The following is a 21,670-nucleotide window of genomic DNA, read 5'->3' on the forward strand; positions in this document are numbered from 1 at the left end:
TTTTTTTTTGTCTTTTTGGAGAATTCTCTCTGGAAATGTCTGAACTTCTCCAATTTGGACCTGTTTCTTTCTAGGCTTGTTGCATAGTCATTTTGGGAATTTCCTCACTGCTTTTAGGTTGAATGCCTTGTTCCAGAATCTCATATTTTATTTCTTATTTGACTTGCTCAGTTTGGAGGAATGCCTCTTCCTACAGTTTTCTGAGAAATAGTGCATGAGATATAAGTTTTGACATCTTACATTTCTGAAAACATCTTTATTCTACCCTCATATTTGATTGATGATTAACTGGATTTAATATAAATTCTGTGTTGGATTCCATTTCCCTCAGAATTTTTGAAGACCCTGTTCCATTTTCTTCAAGTTTCCAGAAAGATTTTATTTATTTATTTTTATTTTTATTTATTTATATTTTTTAAAGATTTTATTTATTTGACAGAGAGAGGGAGAGATCACAAGTAGACAGAGAGGCAGGCAGAGAGAGAGGAGGAAGCAGGCTCTCCGCAGATCAGAGAGCCCGATGTGGAGCTCTATCCCAGGACCCTGGGATCATGCCCTAGCTGCAGGCAGAGGCTTTAACCCACTGAGCCACTCAGGTGCCCCAGTCTGATACAATTTTGATTCTTCTTTTTTCTTTCTTCTTCTTTTTTAATGTGCACACTAAAAATAGGTGTATTTTTAGCCTCTGAAAGTTTTTAGGATTTTCTCTTTGTTCACAGTCTTCTAATATTTATCCATCACATATCTAATTTTAAGAGATGTTTTTGCCCTGCATGCTTCTTATTAAAGGCATCCTAATCTTATTTAATGGTTATAACATTTTCCTTTATTTCTCTGAGAATATTAAAGATAGTATTTTTCAAAGTTTTCTTTAAAACAGACTGTTTCCTCTAACTTTCTTTATTCTGGATATAGCTTTGGTCTTTCCGATTATGCTTTCTTCATATATCTATATCTGTATCTATATCTATATCTATAGATCCTTAGTTCTATGTTCATATAAGAATGGGGCACTAAAAAGCTGATGGGAAGCTTTGTGAACATAGTTGGGGCTATTGACCATGGTTTTCCAGCAGGGATATTGACCAGGCAGTTTAATTGGGGAAATCCCTGATGTCAGTATCCTTTGGTCTGTTATTTTGGGTAATCCTGTTTCTCAGAGAAGAATATCCTGGTGCTCTGTCTGAAGGGAAAAAGCACCACTGAAAATGTTTTGGGATCCAGGTGGGAATAGGGCACTGGGTATCAAGATTCTGTATATACCTACCTAGACTTTCATTTACTTCTCTGTTTTTTGCATGGTAACTCTTCCCTCAGCTGTATCTCATTTCCCCCAGTCAGGAGATTGTATTTAGTTCAGGTACCCCAAGTCAGTGACCATTTATCTTTCTGTTTCTAGCTCCCCCAAATTTTGTTGTTATAATCTTTCTTCGTGTTCTTTTTATCCTCATTAATATTTTTTTAATCCTCATTAATATTTTTAATTTTAAAGATTTTTAAACTCATTCATATTTATTGTGCTTAGTGATATGCTTGGATTTATTCTACATGCTGTCTTTTTTGTTTTCTAGTTTCCATTCAGTTAAAAACTCTTTCTTGGAGAGATCATTTTTCTATTCCATTTCTATGTCTATCCTAAGGTTTGGAAATTTTACAATCTTTACATTTTATTTCTAATTTATGGTGGTTAATCTAAAAATTTAATAGCAATGAAAATTTTTCTAGCTTTTTTTTAAGTCAATATCTATATAATTTCTCCAGAAAAGATAAGAACCTTAGAATGCTTATATTTCCTACTTCTCTGTCCCCTAGCTATTTCCCATGTTGAGATTATCTGAGATTTTAGTTACAGATTATCAGAAATACTTATATACTTGATATATTATTTTATTTATATCATTATGTTTAATATGTTATATAGTATACTATTTATTATATACCTCATATATAATAGATGTTATATATTTATATGTTATAATTTTATATATTACAACACATTTAATGATATAGTATATATATTATAATAATATTCATATTTTTACTTATCATTGCTTTTTTGGATCCATTTCTTAGGTTCATTTTTTTGTTTGCGGGGTTTTTTTGGGTGTGTCTTTTTTTTTTTTTTTTTTTAACAATGAAGTAAAACCAAATCATTCATTGAGAGAAAGTTTATTGGTTCAAGAAAATTTCTGATTCCTTGTATGTTCTAAGATGTATTTATTTTGATTTGCTCTTGAAAGATAATTTGCTGGACCTATAATCCAAGGTTAATTTTCCTGCATGATTTTTTTTTTTTTTTTTAAAGACAGAGAATGAGTGGGAGTGGTGGGGAGGAGGAGAGGGAGAGAGAATCTCAAGCAGGGTCTTGATCTCACAACCCTGAGATCATGACCTGAGCTGAAATTAAGAGTTGTTTAACCAACTGAGTGCCCAAAACCAGGCGACAACCCCTGATATGAATTTTTAAGAGATGGCCCCAAGAAGACATTTTTGCATGTACTGTGGATGATGAGAAGGCCTGTGTCAGTCTGATACTTGTTTCCTTATTTAGACTCAGGATATTTTTCCTCTGTGAAGCAATTGAGATTTTTGTCTCTATCTTTGGAGTGCTGAGTATATACTATAATGTGTCTTTTTTATTCATCCTGTTTGGCACTTAGTGGGTCCTCCCATCTTGGAGATACCCGTCTTCAGTTGTTGAAATTTGTCTTCCATTATTGCCTTCAATATTTCTTCACTTCAATATTATATAATCTCCTTTCTGGGATAATTAGATAAATATTGAAAACATCTGGGTCTAACCTCTGAGCCTCTTAACCTTTTTTGTTGTACATTCAATCTCTTGAGTTGTGTTGTGCAAAAATGCCTCCTTCTGATCATGTAGCTCATTAATCTGCTTTTAATTGTCCGTTTTGCCATTTAGCCTAGCTATTGAGTTTATTTTTTGATTTAAACAATCACATTTCTAGTTGTCAAGACCTACACTTGACTTACTGTATAGATGTCATATTCACTGTTACAACATTCAAGACGTTATTTTTTTCCTATTCTCAAGGATTCTTCTGTTTGCAGCTGCTTCCGCTTGTTGTGTTTACATGCAGTACTGGTGCCTCATGGTTTTGCATTCTTCCGATTGGAGCCTCCCGGTTAGCCTTTCCACGAAGCCTGCCTTTGGGAGAGGGTTAGTGACCGGAGGACAGGTAGACATGCTTTTATGCAGAGGATAGTGGATACAAGTTTCTCCTTCTTTTACCCAGGGCTTGGTTCTGTGTCCTCAGCACAGCCTGAGGGCAGGGTGGGGTGCTTTTCTCCTCAGCTGCCCCAAGGCCTATTTCTCTCCCCAGTAACTGCCAAGTCTGGTCTTCAAAACCCCTATGCCTCCTTCCTCTTTTCTCTTTAGTCCTTTTTTTGCAAGTGTTTTGGTTTGTGGTTTCTTTCTTTGATCCCTTTGACTTCTGTCTTTCATGAGTCCTCAAAGTTTCTGGTTCTATGAAGGCGTTCCTTGCTTTTCATTGAATACTAAAAATTTTTTGTGGCTATTATTTCTGGGGATGGTCTGGGAAGGCAAGGCTAACACTGGTGCTCAGTGTGCCATCCTGATTTTGAAGTTCCTCAGTTTCATAAAGGAGCTGTTTACAACTGACCTTCTATGGTGGTATACTATCTATGGCTGTAGAAACATCTTTTCTGGAGCCAAACTGTTCCTGAATTTGGATTCTATCACTTAATAGCCAAGTGACTATAAGTAAGTTGCTTAATTCCTCTGTGCCTCAGTTTCTTTATTTAACAAGGATAATAATAATAATACCTGCTTCAAAGAGTTTGTAAAGGTTCAGTGAGTATCTGGCTTTTTAAAATTCTCAACAAATGTCAGTCCTTATAACTCCAGAAATTGGAAGGGTCTATTTGGCTCAACAGGCATTCAGCTCTTTGTTAATTACCTTGATAAGTGCCCCAGGTTCCATTCCTGCTTTTTGTATTAGTTGACCTAAGTCTTGAAGTTTCATTGACCACTATAGTTTTGAAGTGCTGTTTTCCCTACCCTATTCCCTTTGTTCATTTGATCACATTTGCTTTCTCTCTTCCTGGTTCCTTTGAATTTTCTGTTCTTCTGCTTGATTCCTTTCTTGCCCACATTGTGATAAGTTCATTAAAAAAAAAAAAATGAATCTATTTTCTCCCATTTCAATAGGACACAAGACGAGGAAGGATACACAATGCCTACGCTCAGTTTTCTATCTTGAATCTGTGTCCAGGCTTAGGAAATACTGAGCTTCCCAGCTAGCACTGGAGTGTGATCTCTGGAGCCATCGGCAATGACACAGCATTTTATCCCTGACTACTGCACTGAATCACAGTTTTGTTTTTTTCTGGGTTTTTGTTTATTTGTTTGTTTTAATTTGCTTGCATTTCAATGACTCACAGTTTCTTCTTTCTGTAGCTAATCACACAACAGCATGGATATTTATGAAACTCAGCTACCCGTTCAGACTGGAATATTGGCACTTTCAGATCTTCAGCCATAAGGCTGAGCAGCAGGTTCTGTTTCCAAGTTAGCCTCCTTGGTGTCTCACAGCCCCACACATTCTGTTTCTCCATGGTTCACAACTAGGAAAACATGATTCTTTCAGGAAAATTTTCTTACATAGCTCCAAGAGCAAACACAAAGTCTAGGACTAAGTACACATCTTTAAAGTTTAAGATAGAAAAGGGCAAAAAAATAGCGGAGTGTAATAAATACAGATTGATTTGTATTTACTAGATTAGAAGCTACTCACTGGTTTAAAAAATCCCATTTTCTAAGAGATTGAAGCAAGTTATATTAATGGATACCACTCTCCATGGGAAATAGTGCAGCTTGTTTGTTATTAACATTTGCCTTTTATAAATGGGGTTTACTTGGAAATGAATTTATGAGTGATAATAGCAATATATATATTATTTAAGACAAGAGCTTAACTTGCAAAGTGCTATATAGTCACTTCCAACCAATAGTTAAAATGGTTTAATTGTTAAGTATGGTGCTGGGGAAAATGTTTGGGGTTACAGAGAATTAATACAGATACCCTTCTGTCTGTTTCCAACCAAATAGAGAGCCTTTCTCTTTTCTGAAATATAATAATCTTAGATTTAGCTGTGTTGGGCACATTTCTTTAAGTAAAGATACCACTGATAGTCAATCTGGAAAGAAATACAAATAGCTACTGGAAAGCTATTATCCAGATCCTTAAAACTATGGCTTTAGCCAGAACTTTCTTACAAAGACATTGCTTTCACATCTGTAATTACTAAGGTGTATAAATAGCCCCCAAATTAAAACACAGTACTTTCTTTATTCCTTCCGCTTGGGAGATTAAAGTAAACTTGACACCAGGGCAAGGCCTCAACTCTAATACTCTCATATCACTATGCCTACTTCGCTCAATTTAGACCCAATGGATTGTATCTATCTTTAAATTTTTTTGGAGGATGTCTGCAACTAGGCACTAAGCATTAGATGATTTTAAAGCTGCAGAACACTGAATCTTGCAGTTTTGATCTCTTATGCCCCAATCAGAAATACCCCATGTGACTTCTATTTGTTTCACTCATTACCAAACCAATACTAAGGATGGGTTAATAAATTAGGTTAAAATGAATCCCACCTAGAGCCTTTATTAATTAACTGACCCAAGATAGTTTTAAAGATTACAAGAATTTGAAGTGAAATGGGGGAAGGGGTAGATCTCTATTTAGTTGTGACTTCTCCAGAGATGGTGGCCCTATTGGTATTTAAAAACTGGTATTGTAGCAGAATATATATATATTTTTTAAAGATTTTATTTATTTATTTGACAGAGAGAGATCACAAGTAGATGGAGAGGCAGGCAGAGAGAGAGAGAGAAAGAGAGGGAAGCAGGCTCCTTGCTGAGCAGAAAGCCCGATACGGGACTCGATCCCAGGACCCTGAGATCATGACCTGAGCCGAAGGCAGCGGCTTAACCCACTGAGCCACCCAGGCGCCCCATGTAGCAGAATATTGTAGCAGAATATTCCTGGCAACTTTCCTACCTTGGAATGCGAAGGCTTATTTGTCCCTGGAGAACAGAAATTTTCAAACTTTCCCAGGGATTTCTGGGAGTTATCTGGGGGCTCTTGGGGGTTGTGGAGGAGGCTGGTTGTCAGAGACAAGGCAGCTGGCTCAAGGCCAGACCCTACCTTGCTCCAAACTCACACAACTTCACTATCACATGCTCGCAGATTCTACTGATTTTATGGAGATTGTTGTACTTCAACATAAGGTTTCAGTTAATAAAGATTACCCACCTCAAAACAAAATAAAATCAACAAACAAAACCCCCTCCTGTTTCAAAACTGGCTCTTTCAAAGTAAATATGTGATTCTTTCTGAGAGTAAAGTGGTCAAAGAATTTTGAGATTTTCTGAAGGAAAAGACAGTCTGACAGATTGAAAACTCACTATTCTCTGAATTCTTTTCTAGGGATCTGGGGTGGGGTGGGGGCACAAGAGATTTAGAAACCACATATATTTGACTTCAGGGACTGGATATATCTAGCTTCACATTCAATTCATATTCAGTCTCAACCAACATTTGTAGAACACTTCCTTCTTGTATGTCTAGCCCCATCCTAGGAGTTTTTGTGCACGTTACCTTGCCCATTTCCCAAAGCACATTTGAGGTATATATTATTATCCCTATATTATAACCGAGGAAACAAATGCTCACAAAGGATAAATGTTTTGTGCAAAAGCACATGGCTCCGTAAGTAGCAGGGCCAAGATTTAAACCCATCTTCTTGGAGCTTTCTTCTATAACATGATTTGGGTCTTAGACCCTAAAACTCTGAGAATTTATGCATTATATCTTACTTTCATGTTATTTGCACTATTCATGATTAAATATCATTCTGATTATATGACATTCTGGAAAAGCCTAGATTATGGAAACCATAAAACTGTCAGTGCTTGGCAGGAATTCGGGAAGGGAAAGCAAAGCACAGAGAATTACACCTTTGTCCAAACCCATAGAATGTATAATGCTTAGAGTGAACTGTAATGTAAACTATGAGCTTTAGGTAATAATGATATGTCATTGTAGGTTCACTGATAGTGACAGATGTACCACTCTGGGGTGGGGGAGATTGATAATGGGGAGGCTATGCATGCATGGGAGTAGAGGGTGTACAGGAAAATCTCTACACCTTTCCTTTAATTTTGCTATGAACCTAAAGGAATATAAAGTCTTAAAAAAAAAGATTTTATCTATTTATTTGAGAGAGAGAAAGCAAGAGAGAGAGCATGAGCAGGGGTAGTGGCAGAGGAAGAAGCAGGCTCCCCCCTGAGCAGGGAGCCCGATGGGAGCCTGGAATCATGACCTGAGCTGAAGGCAGATGCTAATAGACTGAGCCACACAGGTACCTGGAATATAAAGTCTTAATTTCTCTTTAAAGGGAAGTATATTTAATACTAAATACTGAAAGTATTTTTATTATAAGCAGTAAAATTCTACTGTGGGTGAAAGGACTCATTTTTTACAGTGATTCCATGAAGATGCCTTTACATTTCCTGGGTTTTCCTACCATCCAATAAAAAGCCAGGGTCACTTTGGTAAGTCAGAGTATAAGGATACCCAGGTTGAAGAACTCCTGGGGCTATTCCAGAGGATCAAGGAAATTAGGTGTTACCCATCCCCAATATTCTGATTTTTTCCAATGGGTCCAGTATTAATAAAATGCATTTTAAAGGGCTACAGATTTTAACCCACAAGAAATTGCCCATCTAGTTTGCAAGCAGATTGTAATAAAAAATAGATTTAATTTACAAGTGTTTATTTGGGTTATAGTAAAGTTTTCTGGCTTCTCGACATGATTAAATTTGATAAGGTCTTAGTCTTTAATGTATATTTTCTCGAATTCTAAGATCATAACTATCCAAACTGTGCCCAGGAAAGTTCTTTTCTTATACATCAAATATATTGTACCAAATTATGATGCTTTCTCAGCACTATGTGGTTTTATTGTGTGTTCTTGCTTTTTTTAAAAAAAAATTGTGTTCTTATTTTGTATTTATAAAACACTAAGCACAAGTTGGCTTGTTAAATATAAGAGCTACTGCAAATATTTCTTTGAAGAAATGAAAACACTGAATCAGCATTGCTGCAGCAAAGTTGGAAACTGAATGTGTTTTCTCCTCTCATGTCATTGGATAGCCTCTCCTTTGTTCTTGAACGTTCCCTCAATGTCACTGCAGCTTTCCCATACCTAACCTATCAATAGTATTTCTGGACAAAAAAAAAGGAAACTATGTATAGTTTCCTATACATATATACACATACATGTATGTATAAACACATATGCACATATATTTCTGTGTAAAGCTATAGATTGTCTAAGTAAGATCATAATTTCCTGGCCATTGTAGGATGTATCACATCAAATCATATCATATCATATCATCACGTCGTATCATATCAGTTCTTGGTCTCCAGAGCTAGAAAATAAAGCAAATCTCATAGACTCATTCTGTATGTTACTAAGAAATAGATTTTTTGGGTTGGAAAAAGTGTCCAGGGAGTCGAGTGCCCTGGATTCAAAGTCTAGTTCTGTTCCTTATTAACTGGATGGCCTTGGCAATGTCACCCTTCCTCTATGCCTTCCATTTCTCTTATGTAAAACAGTGCCATTAGTCCCTAACTCAGAGAAGCCTGATAAGGAATAGCAGCTACTGGCCTTCTGTCTGGCCCAGTCGGTGAAGTGTCTGCCTTCGGCTCAGGTCAGGATCCTGGAATCCTGGGATCAAGCCAGCTTAGCAGGGAGTCTGCTTCTCCCCATGACCCTTCCCCCTCTTCATGCTTTTTCTCTTTCTCTTTCAAATAAATAAAATCTTAAAAAAAAAAAAAAAAAGAAACAAACAAAACAAGATGAATAGCTGCTACTTAGCAAGTACTTTCTCCACGTTAGTCACAGTGGAAAAATGTTCTCATACATTACATCATTTTATCTTCCCAACAATTCTTTTTTTTATTTTTTATTTTTTTTTTAGTTATGTCACATTAGGTATTCTTATCTGTCTCTTCTCAAAGAAGTTAGCCAGTCTTGCCCAAGGGCACGAAGTCAGTGAGTTCCTGAGATGGATTCAAACACAGACTCCTTTCTCTGGACTCACAAGCCCATGTGTTAGGGACAGCTGTACAATCACCTTATAAACTAGAAAGCAGTGTCATAGGTAAGGCATTTCTTTTGGGGAAAGAGAGAAAGTGAGTGAAGAAAATGGAGGGGAGTAGAGAGGACAGGAAATGAGAGAGGAGAGACCTGGGTGCTGCAGGACTAGGGCAGGGGCTCTCCTCTCCATGTTCATGTCCCCCTCCTCCAACTGAGGGAGGACAAGGGGATGGAGCGTCTGCGGAATGGGTGACGTTACCTATCTATCAAGCGTCTGCACTCAGTATGGACACATCTACAGTGTGTTGGGACAGCTTCTTCCAACGTACTCTGGGCATCTTAGTGTAGGGAATTACTCTTTTTGGGAAGGATACTGAACTCCTCCAGATGAACACCTTGCTGGGCCCCAATGGCCAGGCTTAAGCTAAGAGTGTCAGCTACTTCCTCTAAGAGTCTAGATGAATAAACAAGACCTGTGGAAAAGGAAACATTCACAAAGCTCCTACTTACATAGGAAACCTGTTCATCAGAGGCCCATATAGAAGAAGGCAAGGGCTCATGAGCCACATCTAGAAGCTCAGTGGATTATTTTCCAGGACCTCTTTTTTCTCAATATTATTCGAAATTCCAGTGTAGGGTCAGTTAGCTAAAGATTGACTGCTTAAACCACAAAACTCTAAAGATCCTTCAGATTGCCATATTAAAACTTTCTTATCTGCTTAAATGTTCTTTACTTCTTTACACTTTATTGATTACAAACAGCCCCTCCTCAAGTGCTTTCTTTGCTTCCCTTCTCATACCAAAAGGAAGTGGCCTCTTGAAAAGTAATTTCCATTTATAGAGGGGGGGGAATGAAGGATTTTTGTTCTTTTCCATTGCAGGTCAGGGCCACATGAGTAATGAAGCCTTAACAAGCAGGGTAATCAATCTTCAGCAGCTGAGTATTTCTGTGCACTCCAAGGACTTAGCTGCAGCATTTTACAGAGACTAGGAAGTGTCTCTTAATAACAACCACAACGAAGAATTGACATTTATATAGTATTATTGAGTTTATAAAGTATTTTCACAAGTCTCATGTAACGTCACCTTCAGCATTTAATATGATTTTCAAAAATAATAGCTAACATTCCCTGAGTCTTATTAAGTGTCAGGCAGTTATATGAAACCCATTCGGTGCACTGTTTCATCAGTCTCCAAGATAATGTTCTGTTTCCTCCATTTCCTAGATAAGGAAACTGAGGCTCACAGGAGTTAATGACTCACCCAAGCAGTCATCAGAACAAGGCATTTTCTATTTCTTCACACCCACACTGTCTGCAGAAGGCTCTGGTCTGGTCATAACCTACGAGGCTAATCCACATCTCACTACTGGGATTGCCTTGGAGGAGATGAGGGTTGCAGGAGAGGGGCCTCTGTCACCATATGTTCTCTGAACTGTCGATCTGCAGGGTGCTGGCTGTCATATGGAAAAAAGGCGCTCTGATCAAGTGAGTTTTTGCACTTTTGAGTTATGTAAAACTAAACAAGTGTTTTACTTTAAAAGTGTCTTTTCAGGAGACATAAGTTTCCCCAAACACACTTTGGGGGATGCTGACCTAGGTTATTCCCTCAAAGCAAGAGGCAGAACTGGAAAGTGAGTCAATTTTGGCCTCCCAGGGTCTGTGAACCATTCTCTTTCTATCCTAAGAAACAATTGGAGAAATACTGAATTGAAATGGCTTCACTTAGAAAAAATGTGTTAAACAAATATGGCTGCCCAGAGCCATGCCCTGCATTTGATATCTTTCCTAGCTCCAACACCAGCTTCTGCATTCCAGGTCAAAGCCCTTCTCCAGGCTTGCCCACCCTCCCCAAGGCAGCCCAGGGCAACATGTAGGACTTGGGGGGAGACCCAATTTCATCTTGGTCACCTTCCAGCACAATTGCTTTAGTAAGTTTCCCCCTCTGTACTTTCATTTCAATATCTGCAAAATGAGAACAATGATATCTGCTTCATATGGTGTTTGTGTGGATTCAGATTATATAATAAGGCAGCTAGTATACAGTCTGGTGTAGAGCAGGTGATCCATAAAGGTAGCTATTCTGGAAAGCTAGAAATAGAGCCTTCAAAAGAAAAGCTGATCTTAGCTGTGGCATGGTCCCAGTATACAAAGGGGTTTAGTAAATATTGGCTTTGCTGGCTCCTTCTTGAGGAACATTCAGCAATATTTTATATTAACCACATATCTCCATGTTATCCCTTAGCCAAAACAAAACAAAACAAAAAACCCAACCAAACAAACAAACAAAAAAACCCAAAAAACCAAACCTTGTATTTCTCCTACATAGCAATAGGATCATAGTGGATAGTCCTTTGGGAAACTTTTTGTATGTCCTTAGTGTAATATGTAATTCTAAATGGATTTGAGAGGAACATGAAACAGAGTACCCATCTCTTCCAATGCTGTTGCGTGGCACCACTTTTTTTTTTTCAAGATTTTATTTATTATTTGACAGAGAGAGACCGAGCAAGAGAGGGAACACAATCAGGGGGAGTGGGAGAAGGAGAAGCAGGCTTTCCACTGAGCAGAGAGCCTGATGAGAGGCTTGATCCCACCACCCTTGGATCATGAACTGAGCTGAAGGCAGACATGTAATGACTGAGCCACCCAGGCGCCCCAGCATAGCACCATTTGTTGGCACTTTCTGTCCTCAGTGCCAAGCCTTGCCAGTCCCTTCTATTGAGGTGAAATGTTCTTCTTCCTTGGTGCTTCACCCTACTCTCAGGGACTTTGGAGAAGTGCACTGAGCCCTCTCCCATGTTCCCTCATAGTCTCCTCCGTATCAGGAATAGGGAGAACATGGGAGAGGCATCTGTATTGTTAGAATGATCCCCTAACTAACCGTTCTATCTCCAGTACTCATGTCCTTTATAGCTTTTTCCATACTGGAGAGAGTTTTTTAAAATAAAGAGAAAACTCCTGGCCCTTCTGGAAACCTGTGGCCCACTGAATGAAACCAGAGTCCTTGGCAAGGCTTACGCAGTTTAGTCACAACCTGTCTTTCAGGTTACTCTCTCTGGCCCTCTCCCTCCCCTTGGCCTTAAGTACCATAGTAGACCACCCTCTTGACTCTGAATATGGCATATATTTTATATGTTAGTGTCTTGTTCAATGTTCTCTCTTTGACAAGAACATTCTATTCCTTCTTTCTTCCATGCATATACCCATTCATTCTTAAGGCTTAGCTTCAATTTTGCATCTTCCAACTTCTCCAGGTACTTATTTACTTCCTGCTGTATATTACCATAACATATAAACACATCACAACAGGTCTAGGACTTATAAGCCTCTAAATCAGTGATTTGGTTTATATCAGTCTATCTCACTAGACTGTGAGCTCCTGGAAGCTATGGGCAGTGACTTGCTCATCTTTGTGCCCCCAACACATAGTGCAGTATTTGGCGTAGCTTGGAAGATGCTTGGTAAGTGTTGGTTGAATAAGCGAATGAAGAGTGAGGAGGGAAAGCATCCTGTTACCTCAGACAGGGGCTGCTTTGAGTCAGGAGAGGTTGACAGTTTGAGACGTTCATGCTCTGAGTAGAGTCATTAATGTCAGGATAATTGTGTCCCAGACTTAGCAATACCAAGATAATATGTGAATAAAAGTATGAAATGAATGGAGGGTGATTGTGTCTTATGCTTCTATCTTTGCTGGCTGGGAGGTAGAGGGGGGCCTAGCTAGTACCCTGAGAGTCTGTGCAAGAATGTTCATTGTAAGAATATTTTTTTCATAACTAGAGATGCTTTATCTTTATTTCTTTATTGAATTATAGTTGGCATACAATATTATGTTAGTTTCCGGTGTGTAACATATCGATTCAATATTTTTATACATTATGAAATGATCATAATGTATAAAATGAAATGACATGTCTAGTTAACACCTGTCACTATACAAAGTTATTCCAATATTATTGACTATATTTCTTGAGCTATGTATCACGTTCCTGTGACTTATTTACTTTATAACTGGAAGTTTGTACCTCTTAATCCCCTTTACCTATTTCACAACCACCAGTTTGTTTGTATCTCTGAGTCTATTTCTGCTTTTTTTCTTCATTTGTTTTGTTTTTAGACACCACAAGGGAGATTGTACCCGTGTTTGTCTTTTCTCTGTCTTCATTTAGCGCACAAGGTCTATCCATGTTGTTGCAAATGGCAAGATTTCATTCTTTTTTCAGCTGAGTAATACTCTACTGTATATTTTTATCACTTCTTCTTTATTCATTCATCTATCCATGGTTGCTTGGGTTGCTTCCATATCTTGGCTCTTAATAAATAATCTATAATAAATAAAAGGGTGCATATACCTTTTTGAATTAGTGTTTTCATTTTCTCTGGATCAGTATCCAGAAGTGGAATTACTGGATTTTATGGTAGTTCGACTTTTAATTTTTTTTAAAGATTTTATTTTTTTATTTGACAGAGAGAGATCACCAGTAGGCAGAGAGGGGATGGGGAAGCAGGCTCCCTGCTGAGCAGAGAGCCCAATGCAGTACTCGATCCCAGGACCCTGAAATCATGACCTAAGCTGAAGGCAGCTCCTTAACCCATTGAGCCACTGGGCACCCTGACTTAATTTTTTGAAGAAACTCCATATTGTTTTTCATAGTGGCTGCACAACTTTCTATTTCCAACAATAGCGCACAGGGGTTCCCTTTTCTCCACATCTTCACCATCATTTACTATATCTTGTATTTTTAATAATAATCATTTTTACAGGTATAAGGTGGCGTCTCATTGTGGTTTTGATCTGTAACTCCCCGATTAGTGATATTGATCTTTTTTTTCATGTACCTGTTGGCCATCTGTATGTATTTTTTAAGATGTCTATTTAGTTTCTCTGTTCATTTTTAATTGGGTTGTTTTTGTTGTTGTGATTGAGTTGTGTGAATTCTTTGAATATTCTGGATATCAACCCCATACGGATATATCATCCGCAAGTATCTTCTCTCAGTTATTAGTTTGCCTTTTCATTTTGTTAATGCTTTTCTTTGCTAGACAAGAGCTTTTTAGTTTGACATAGTCCGTTTGTTGTTTTTGTTTTTGTTGTCCTGCCTGAGGAGACCTATTTAAAAAAAAAAATATTGCTAAGACTGGGGTCAAAGAGCTTACTGCCTGGTTTCTTCTAGGATTTTTATGGTTTCAGGTCTTACACTTAAATATTTAATCCATTTTGAGTTTATTTTTGTTTATGGTATAAAAAAGTGGTCCAGTTTCATTCTGTCTGTGGCTGTCCAGTTTTCCCGGCACCATTTGTTGAAGACACTGTCTTTCCATTGCATATTCAGGCTTCCTTTGTCATAGATTAATTGACCGTTTAAGTGTAGGCTTATTTCTGGGCTCTCTATCCTGTTCTATTGATCTATGTGTCTGTTTTTGTGCCAGTACCATCCTGTTTTGATTACTATAGCCTTATAGTATAGTTTGAAATCAGGGGATGTGCTACCTTTAGCTTTGTTCTTCTGTCAAGATTGCTGTGGCTATTCAGGGGTCTTCTGTGGTTCCATACGAATTGGGGGAATATTTGTTTTAGTTCTGTGGAAAATGCCTTTGGTATTTGGATAGGGATTGCATCGAATCTATAGTTTGCTTTGAGTAGTTTGGACATTTTAATAGTATTCGTTCTTCCAATACATGAGCCCAGAATATCTTTTTGTTTATTTGTATTGTCATCAATTTCTCTCATCAATATCTTATAGTTTTCAGAGTACAGATCTTTTATCTCATTGGTTTAATTAATTCCTAGTTATTACAGAGTTTTGAAGCTTCTTGAAAATTGGAGATTTTGGGACTCTCCTGCCCAATGTAGCCTCGCCCTGACCTGGAAGTTTCTGAGGATTTGAAAAGTAGGTGAGTCCCCCAAAAGGTAAGTCAGACTATCAGAGCAGAAACTCAGCTGACATGGAGAGGAAGGTATAGGATTTACTCAGAGAGGGCAAGCCTCCCTGGGTTGGTGTATGTTGGACCTGCATATATCCCAGCTCTTTGGTCAAGGATAAGAACACCTCCCTCTAAGGGTCCAGATTCCCCTTAAGTCACCTCTTCTCAGTCTGCTAACTTCAGCAAATTTCCTTGGTGGCAGAGGAGTCAGTACTAGAAAACAAGTCATGACCCAATTAAGTGATCCCATAATCTGAAACAGCGCCAGCTGCCACAGAACAAAGCCAGTTTTCAGGGACCAGAGGGCCCCCGAGAAAATCAAGAGAAAGCAGTTTCATTGGAAGTATGTAAATAAACTTTCTCATTTGATGAATAGTCATGGCTCCAAGTGGTCAGGCAAGGGGATTTGTTACCTTGGGGGTGGCTGTGGAATTTTCGTTCCTGGGGATCTTAACAGCAGGTTACATTTTTATCTGTCAGAGTTGTTCAGCTGTGAACTGTCCTGGAAGTGGGGAGGGAGTGGCAGCTTGAAGAGATTAGCCTACCCTTAATTATGGAATCTGCTTTAGAGGAGGAATTAGGGGAGCGGTGTATGATCTGTAGATGTATTTTTACCACAGGCAAATTTCCCTTCAGTTAGCCATGGAGGAATGACTCGTTTTATGTGATGATTCAGAGTTCCTGGGATTCAGCAGGCTAACTGAGCCCCTTAATCAGGATCCAGAATAGCGTTAAGAGTTCCGGAAGATGAGCAGATAGATATAAACTGAAAAGTGGCTTTAGCTTATTCTGAAGGCTAAAAACAGCTTTTAAAAACCTGAATTAGTAAGGTTATAAGCAGGTTGCTAGAATAAATAACCACATACTTAATGTGAGAGGTAGCATGGTGCAGCAAATTCGCCCTGGAGCCAGGCTTTAGGTTCAAATCTTTACTCCTCCCACTCACTAGCTCTGTGATCTTGGATAAGTTTCTTAACCCCTCTGTGCCTCAGTTTCTTCTTATGGAGAAGGAGGAAATTAAGAGTTCCTACTTCAAATGGACATTCTAAGTCTCCGGTGAGTTCATTTGTATAAAATATTTAGTGTATAGTGCCTGGCATATGCGTGGTACAACATAAAGTACAATATGTTAGCTGTTATGGTATTTGCAAAATATGTGCATATGATAGATCTCTGATTTTTCCCAGTTTTATTGAGATGTAATTGACGTACATCATCGTGTAAGTTTAAGGTATGCAGCATCATGGTTTGACTTACAGAAATTGTAAAATGATTCCTGCAGCAAGCTTAGTTAGCCTCCAATCCTCTCATATAGATACAATAAAAGGAGAAGGAAAAAAATAAAAAAATTTCTCCTTGTGTTGAGAACTCTTAGGAATTACTCTCTTAACAGCTTCCCTGTGTATTCTGCAACAGTGTTAGCTGTAGTCACCATATTTATCTTATCACTGGAAGTTTCTATCTTTTGACCACTTTCTTCCTATTTCCCCTCCCTTCAACCCTTGGCCTCAGATGACCAGAGATCGGATCTCTTTTCCTATGAATTTGATTGTTTTAAAGAAATTTTTGCTCTTGATTTTGTCCTTAGATTCCACACTTAAGAGGTCATACATTATTTCTCTTTCTCTGACTTATTTTACTTAGCATAATGCCCTTAAGTTCCATCCTTGTTGTTGCAAATGGGAGGATTTCTTTTTTTTTAAGTGGTGAAATAATATTCCAGTGGGTTGTGTGTGTGTGTATCACAGCTTCTTTATCAGTCCATCCATTGATGGGCACATAGATTGTTCCCATATCTTGGCTTTTGTAAATAATGTTAACGCTGAACATGGGGGTTCAGATATCATTTTGAGTTAGTGTTTTCATTTCCTTTGGATATATTCCCAGAAGTGGAACTGCTAGATCATATGTAAGATCTATTTTTAATATTTTGAGGAACCTCCATATTGTTTTCCATAGTGTCTGGACTAATTAATATTCCTACCAACCGTGCCTCACAGTTGCCTTTTTCCACATCCTCACCAGCATTTGTTATCTCTTGTCTTTATCATGATGGCCATTCTAACAGGCACGTACCTCTAGTTTTTGTGTGGTCAAATCCCATTAGAATATGAGTATAGAAATGAATATTTTAGGGATTCCTATTCTGAGTAAAAAAGTCATCAGCCGTGACTAGAGGATTTGCCAGATTTAAACATTTAGCATCACTGGTAAGCATTTAAACAAAGTCCAGTTTCTTCAAATGGATTTCAAAGCTTTATATCCCAGTCCTTCCCTTCTTGTCTTATACACCACAGTCTCATTGAGCTGTTATTTTCCTGGTAGCATCATAGCCTTTTCTTTAGTCCTTGCTCTTCAGTTGTCTATTCTATCTTGAAATTCACTGTCCCTACACGTTTTTCTGCTCATTAAAATCTCATCCAAGCTTCAAGACCCCTCAATCCCTGTCTCTTCATTTGCTCTCCATTCAGCCTTCCCAGACTTCTCTAAGGAAATGGTTTTGCCTTCCTCCATATCTAATAAACTTTTGTATAATTTTTAGGATTTTATACCTTCTATGTCCCCTGTGTAAAGCCTTCTTTGTCATGAGTGCTTGAAACCATTTACTGAACTGAAGTCAGTTCTGTAATGTTTTCTGGGAAAAACTTCTACTTTGGAGATGTCAAGATTGAGTGCTACCACCTATGTCTCTGGTAGCGGGCATTACTAGGGAGAGTGATTGAACGACACTTTTATTCTTATGTAAGAAAATGTGTGTTCCTGGAAAGGGGTGGAAGTCTTTGTACCCAGACCCAAATGTGTTACTGTATCATATTTTGGTCTGTATAGTTTAACATGACATTGACCAAGTAGGATATACTTTCAAAGACAGCATCCTGAGGTGAATGAAGGGTCTGTCTCTAAATGAAAAGGCATGGAAACTAGGAATGTATAGCCTGGGTGAATAAAGCTCTCATTGCCCTCAAATATTTGAAGAGTTGTCATGGTGATGATGAGGGGTTAGACCCTGAAATGCTTCAGAGAATAAAACTAGGACTAGTGGGTGGAAATTACCAGGAGGCAGATTTCAGCCCAATATTAGAACACTCTAATAACTTCTGCTCTTCCTCAGTGGATGGGGCTGCTTTAAGAGCGGTAATCTCCCCATGTGGAGGTTTTTGAACACAGCTGGATAATCTTCCGGCTGTAGGAGTAACTCGGTAGGAGATTGGGCTTCATGACCTCCAAAGCCCCTTCGACCCTTGATCAATTGATTTTATGGAAATCTGTATTTGTGCAAAGTGTGGTAGGATAAATATCCTGCCTTGTACTGCCTTTTGGATGCTGGCTCAGTTAGAGATTAAAAAAAAAAAAAAAGTCAATGGCTTATTTTTTTTGCCTTTCCTAAAGAAAGGGATACAGGCTTCCATTTAGGGATTTTTAAAACTCTATTTAGTTTGAATTTCTTGTCTCATAGCTTAAGTACAAGGAGGTACTAGCAAGGCTTTCTATATGGTGCGGGGTTAAAGTTGTTCCTTTGAATCCCTTTTTGGGTCCATATTTATAGGCTGTACTTGATATTAGGCCTGTATTTCTATGCCTTCAAAATGAGTGCAAAGAGCCTCATGATATGTGTGTAGGCAGAGGAAAGAGCGGCTTGTAATCTCCTACTAACCTGAATTTCCCGAGTGGCTTGAACAGTTTTCACACACTTTCTACACTCCTGTGGATAATGACATTGCTAGCCTACTCCCATGCTATTAGTGTGGTCGCGACGTGTACTCTGTTAAGGACAAGAAAATGTGCAGTGTTTCCTCCTCCTCTGGTCCCTCCCAGACTGAACTCTTTCCTGCCATTGATATAGACCATGTTTGCATTTTCAAAGTAATTAGCAATTTTGCATTTTTTCCCCCTGTATTGTTTGTAGCTTATAGTCAGACCATTAGAGGCGGGGCTTGCATTATACCTATTATTGACTAAATCATGTATATAAAAACCTCATGTGTTCCTGCTATAATTTTACTGTGAGACAGTCTGATCCAGACATCTTTTCATTCACTAAGTTATTGGAAAAGCAGGAAACATTGCCTAATTCTTATTTAAAAGAAAACAGTGCCTCACCTCTACCCCCAATCCTGCACTATCTCTTGAGTTTAGCACAAAATAGTAAGGTTATTTTGGAAATTCTAGGTGTCTCAGGGCAGTTGGAGATAGGAATTGGCTTTAATTAAATTTAAGCAGAAAATAAACAGTCTTTTGGTAGAGGATGTTCCCTTTGCTTTCCACCTGCAACATTTCCAGTAGAACAGAGTAAATGCCCTCATCATACTTATTTTGGGAGTGCTAGCCGTGCTCTGATTTTATTACGTGGAATGACCTAAAATGGAATTCAGTTAATTTAAGTGACAATGGGGAATGTTATATATATTAATATCATATGTATTAATTTATATTAGATTTAGAGGCTATTCTCTTAAAATAATTATGGAACTTTATAAAAAGGGCTTCTGAGCAAACAAAAATGCCTCCGTCTCTAACCCAGAAGGAGAGGCAAAGAGAGGAAAAGTGCCTTTGGTAATCATTCACCCATCACGTTCTCTGTTATTGGGAGTATTTGTCTTTTTTTCAAATTCACGAACAATAGAAATAAAGAAGGAGCACCCCCTCCCCCATCTTCTGCTTAAATCACTGGACAAAAGTTGCGGCTAAAAACAGCCTCAATTTTCTAGTTCTTCCTTAGGAAGGGGAGGTAGCCATATAATACATTTCTTCTCTCCATGCTTACTTTTTGTGCTGTTCTGTGTTTTATTTTGGACGTGATTGGTTTCACATACCACCAGATAGAGCAGAGAGAGAAATAATTTCCCCAGGAGGTCTCTAAGCTATTAGGATATTACTATAGAAACAGTCTGCCAGCACTGACATTCTCACACATCAAAATTTGTTTATATAGAAAATGAGCTATATAAACCATCCTGATTGCCCTTGTTCCCCCCTACTCCCCCGTTCCTCAACTAACTGAGCCATGGTCTGGGTTTGAAATTTAACACCATTCTCGTAATTATTTATTCTGCCAAATTAAAAGCAGTAGGCTTCTCCTTGCTTGTACATTATATCTGCAACATGGTCTATTGCTACCTGAATACTGAGTACCTTAAGCATCCTCGCTCAGCCGTAGCTATGTGATCAGAAATGCCGTCCTATTGTATCAGTGTTAGAGCACATTACCTGAAATGTACTTAGATTTTTATGAGGAAAGTTGGAAGCTCATTATCACCACCTTTAATCCTCAGAGGTCAGGCTCTCCTCTACCTGGTGGCGGGGAGCCATTTGGGAGAACGTGCTGTCATCTTTGGAGTAAAATCCATAAGTCTTTAGAAACTCTTGGTTTATATACTAAGCTCAGATTTATGTGCTTGCTAAATCACCATAGCTTTCCAAGCATCAAGGTGGTTTTAATATCCCTAACTAAGAGAGAAATTCAGAATGAAACTTAAAAATAAAGGATAGAGCTGAAAGGGGTAGGGCAATTAAGATTTCTGCAATCTGGTTTATAAAATCAAAGATTCTTCTTACTTTCAAAGGATGATGGCATTATTCCCTACTAGCTGATTTTTTTTTTTTTCTTCCCCAGTGACTTCTCTTGGTCTTTTTGGCGGAGTAGTACATTTTCGACCGCGAAGTATTCTGTCTTTATGAAAGTCAGGCTGTTGGGAGGCTATCCAGTGAACAGAGAGAAGAAATCTCAGGGAGAGAATGCTTCTTTCTGGAATTACTGATGTACTTAGGGCTTCATAAAGCCACTGCTCTCTGATTGATATTAACATAACAGCACAAACTAAGTATGTTACACACAATATTCAGACCTCAATTATTCCAATTATTGTTTACTTAAAGTCAGCTCAACATACATGCAAGGGAGTTTTTCTACCCCCATTTTTAAAAACCATATCATCTGCCCGGAAATTGACATAATCCAGGTTTGTGTATATTTATCTGATTCATGAATTTGCCAAGAGAAACTGTCACCAGCTGCCAAGTATTGCTTCTGAAGTCAAAGTCTGAATGACTAATTGCTAGGGGTGAGGTGGAGGGTTTTAAGGGAACAAAGAGAATGTCAGTGTCAAGACGTTTGATTCTTTGTGGAGTGTGAACACACGGGCCCCACAGGTACAAGTAGTGATACTAGCCACCTTCATGGAACATGGCTCAGAGAGCGTTAGGGAAAGTGTATGAGACTAAGAAGGAAAACCTAAGGGATGTTGTGGAAGAGAATACAAAATGCTGTAGTGGAGACAAACAAAGGTAGGTGGGGGGCAAGCCCAAAGATAGAGCTATAGAGGCTTAACTGGCTAGAGAACTTAGCCTTTATTGGTTCTCTGAGTGAGAACCAGGTTGTAAATGGTGATATCTGTGACATGAGTCTCCAGCGTCCCTCTATGCCATTTCTATATCTTTCCCTTCTGTTTGGTAGCCTGTGAGCTTTGCTGGCTCTGTTTTCATATTTTTCTGTGTTCTGGATGTACCATTTGTGAGTGCTATGCTGTTCTTTCATCGCTTCTCTGGTCTTTAAAATGTATCTCATTTTGAAATGCTAGATTACAGT

At 38.4% G+C, this 21,670-nt stretch overlaps 1 long non-coding RNA gene across 1 annotated transcript in view; it reads left to right on the forward strand.

The window, feature by feature from the left end:
* The window catches only part of LOC122905089, a 161,056-nt gene that overhangs the window by 27,537 nt on the left and 111,849 nt on the right, over positions 1 to 21,670 (forward strand). The window lies entirely within an intron of this gene.

This window comes from Neovison vison, chromosome 1, assembly GCF_020171115.1.
Source record: "Neovison vison isolate M4711 chromosome 1, ASM_NN_V1, whole genome shotgun sequence".
Taxonomy (NCBI): domain Eukaryota; kingdom Metazoa; phylum Chordata; class Mammalia; order Carnivora; family Mustelidae; genus Neogale; species Neogale vison.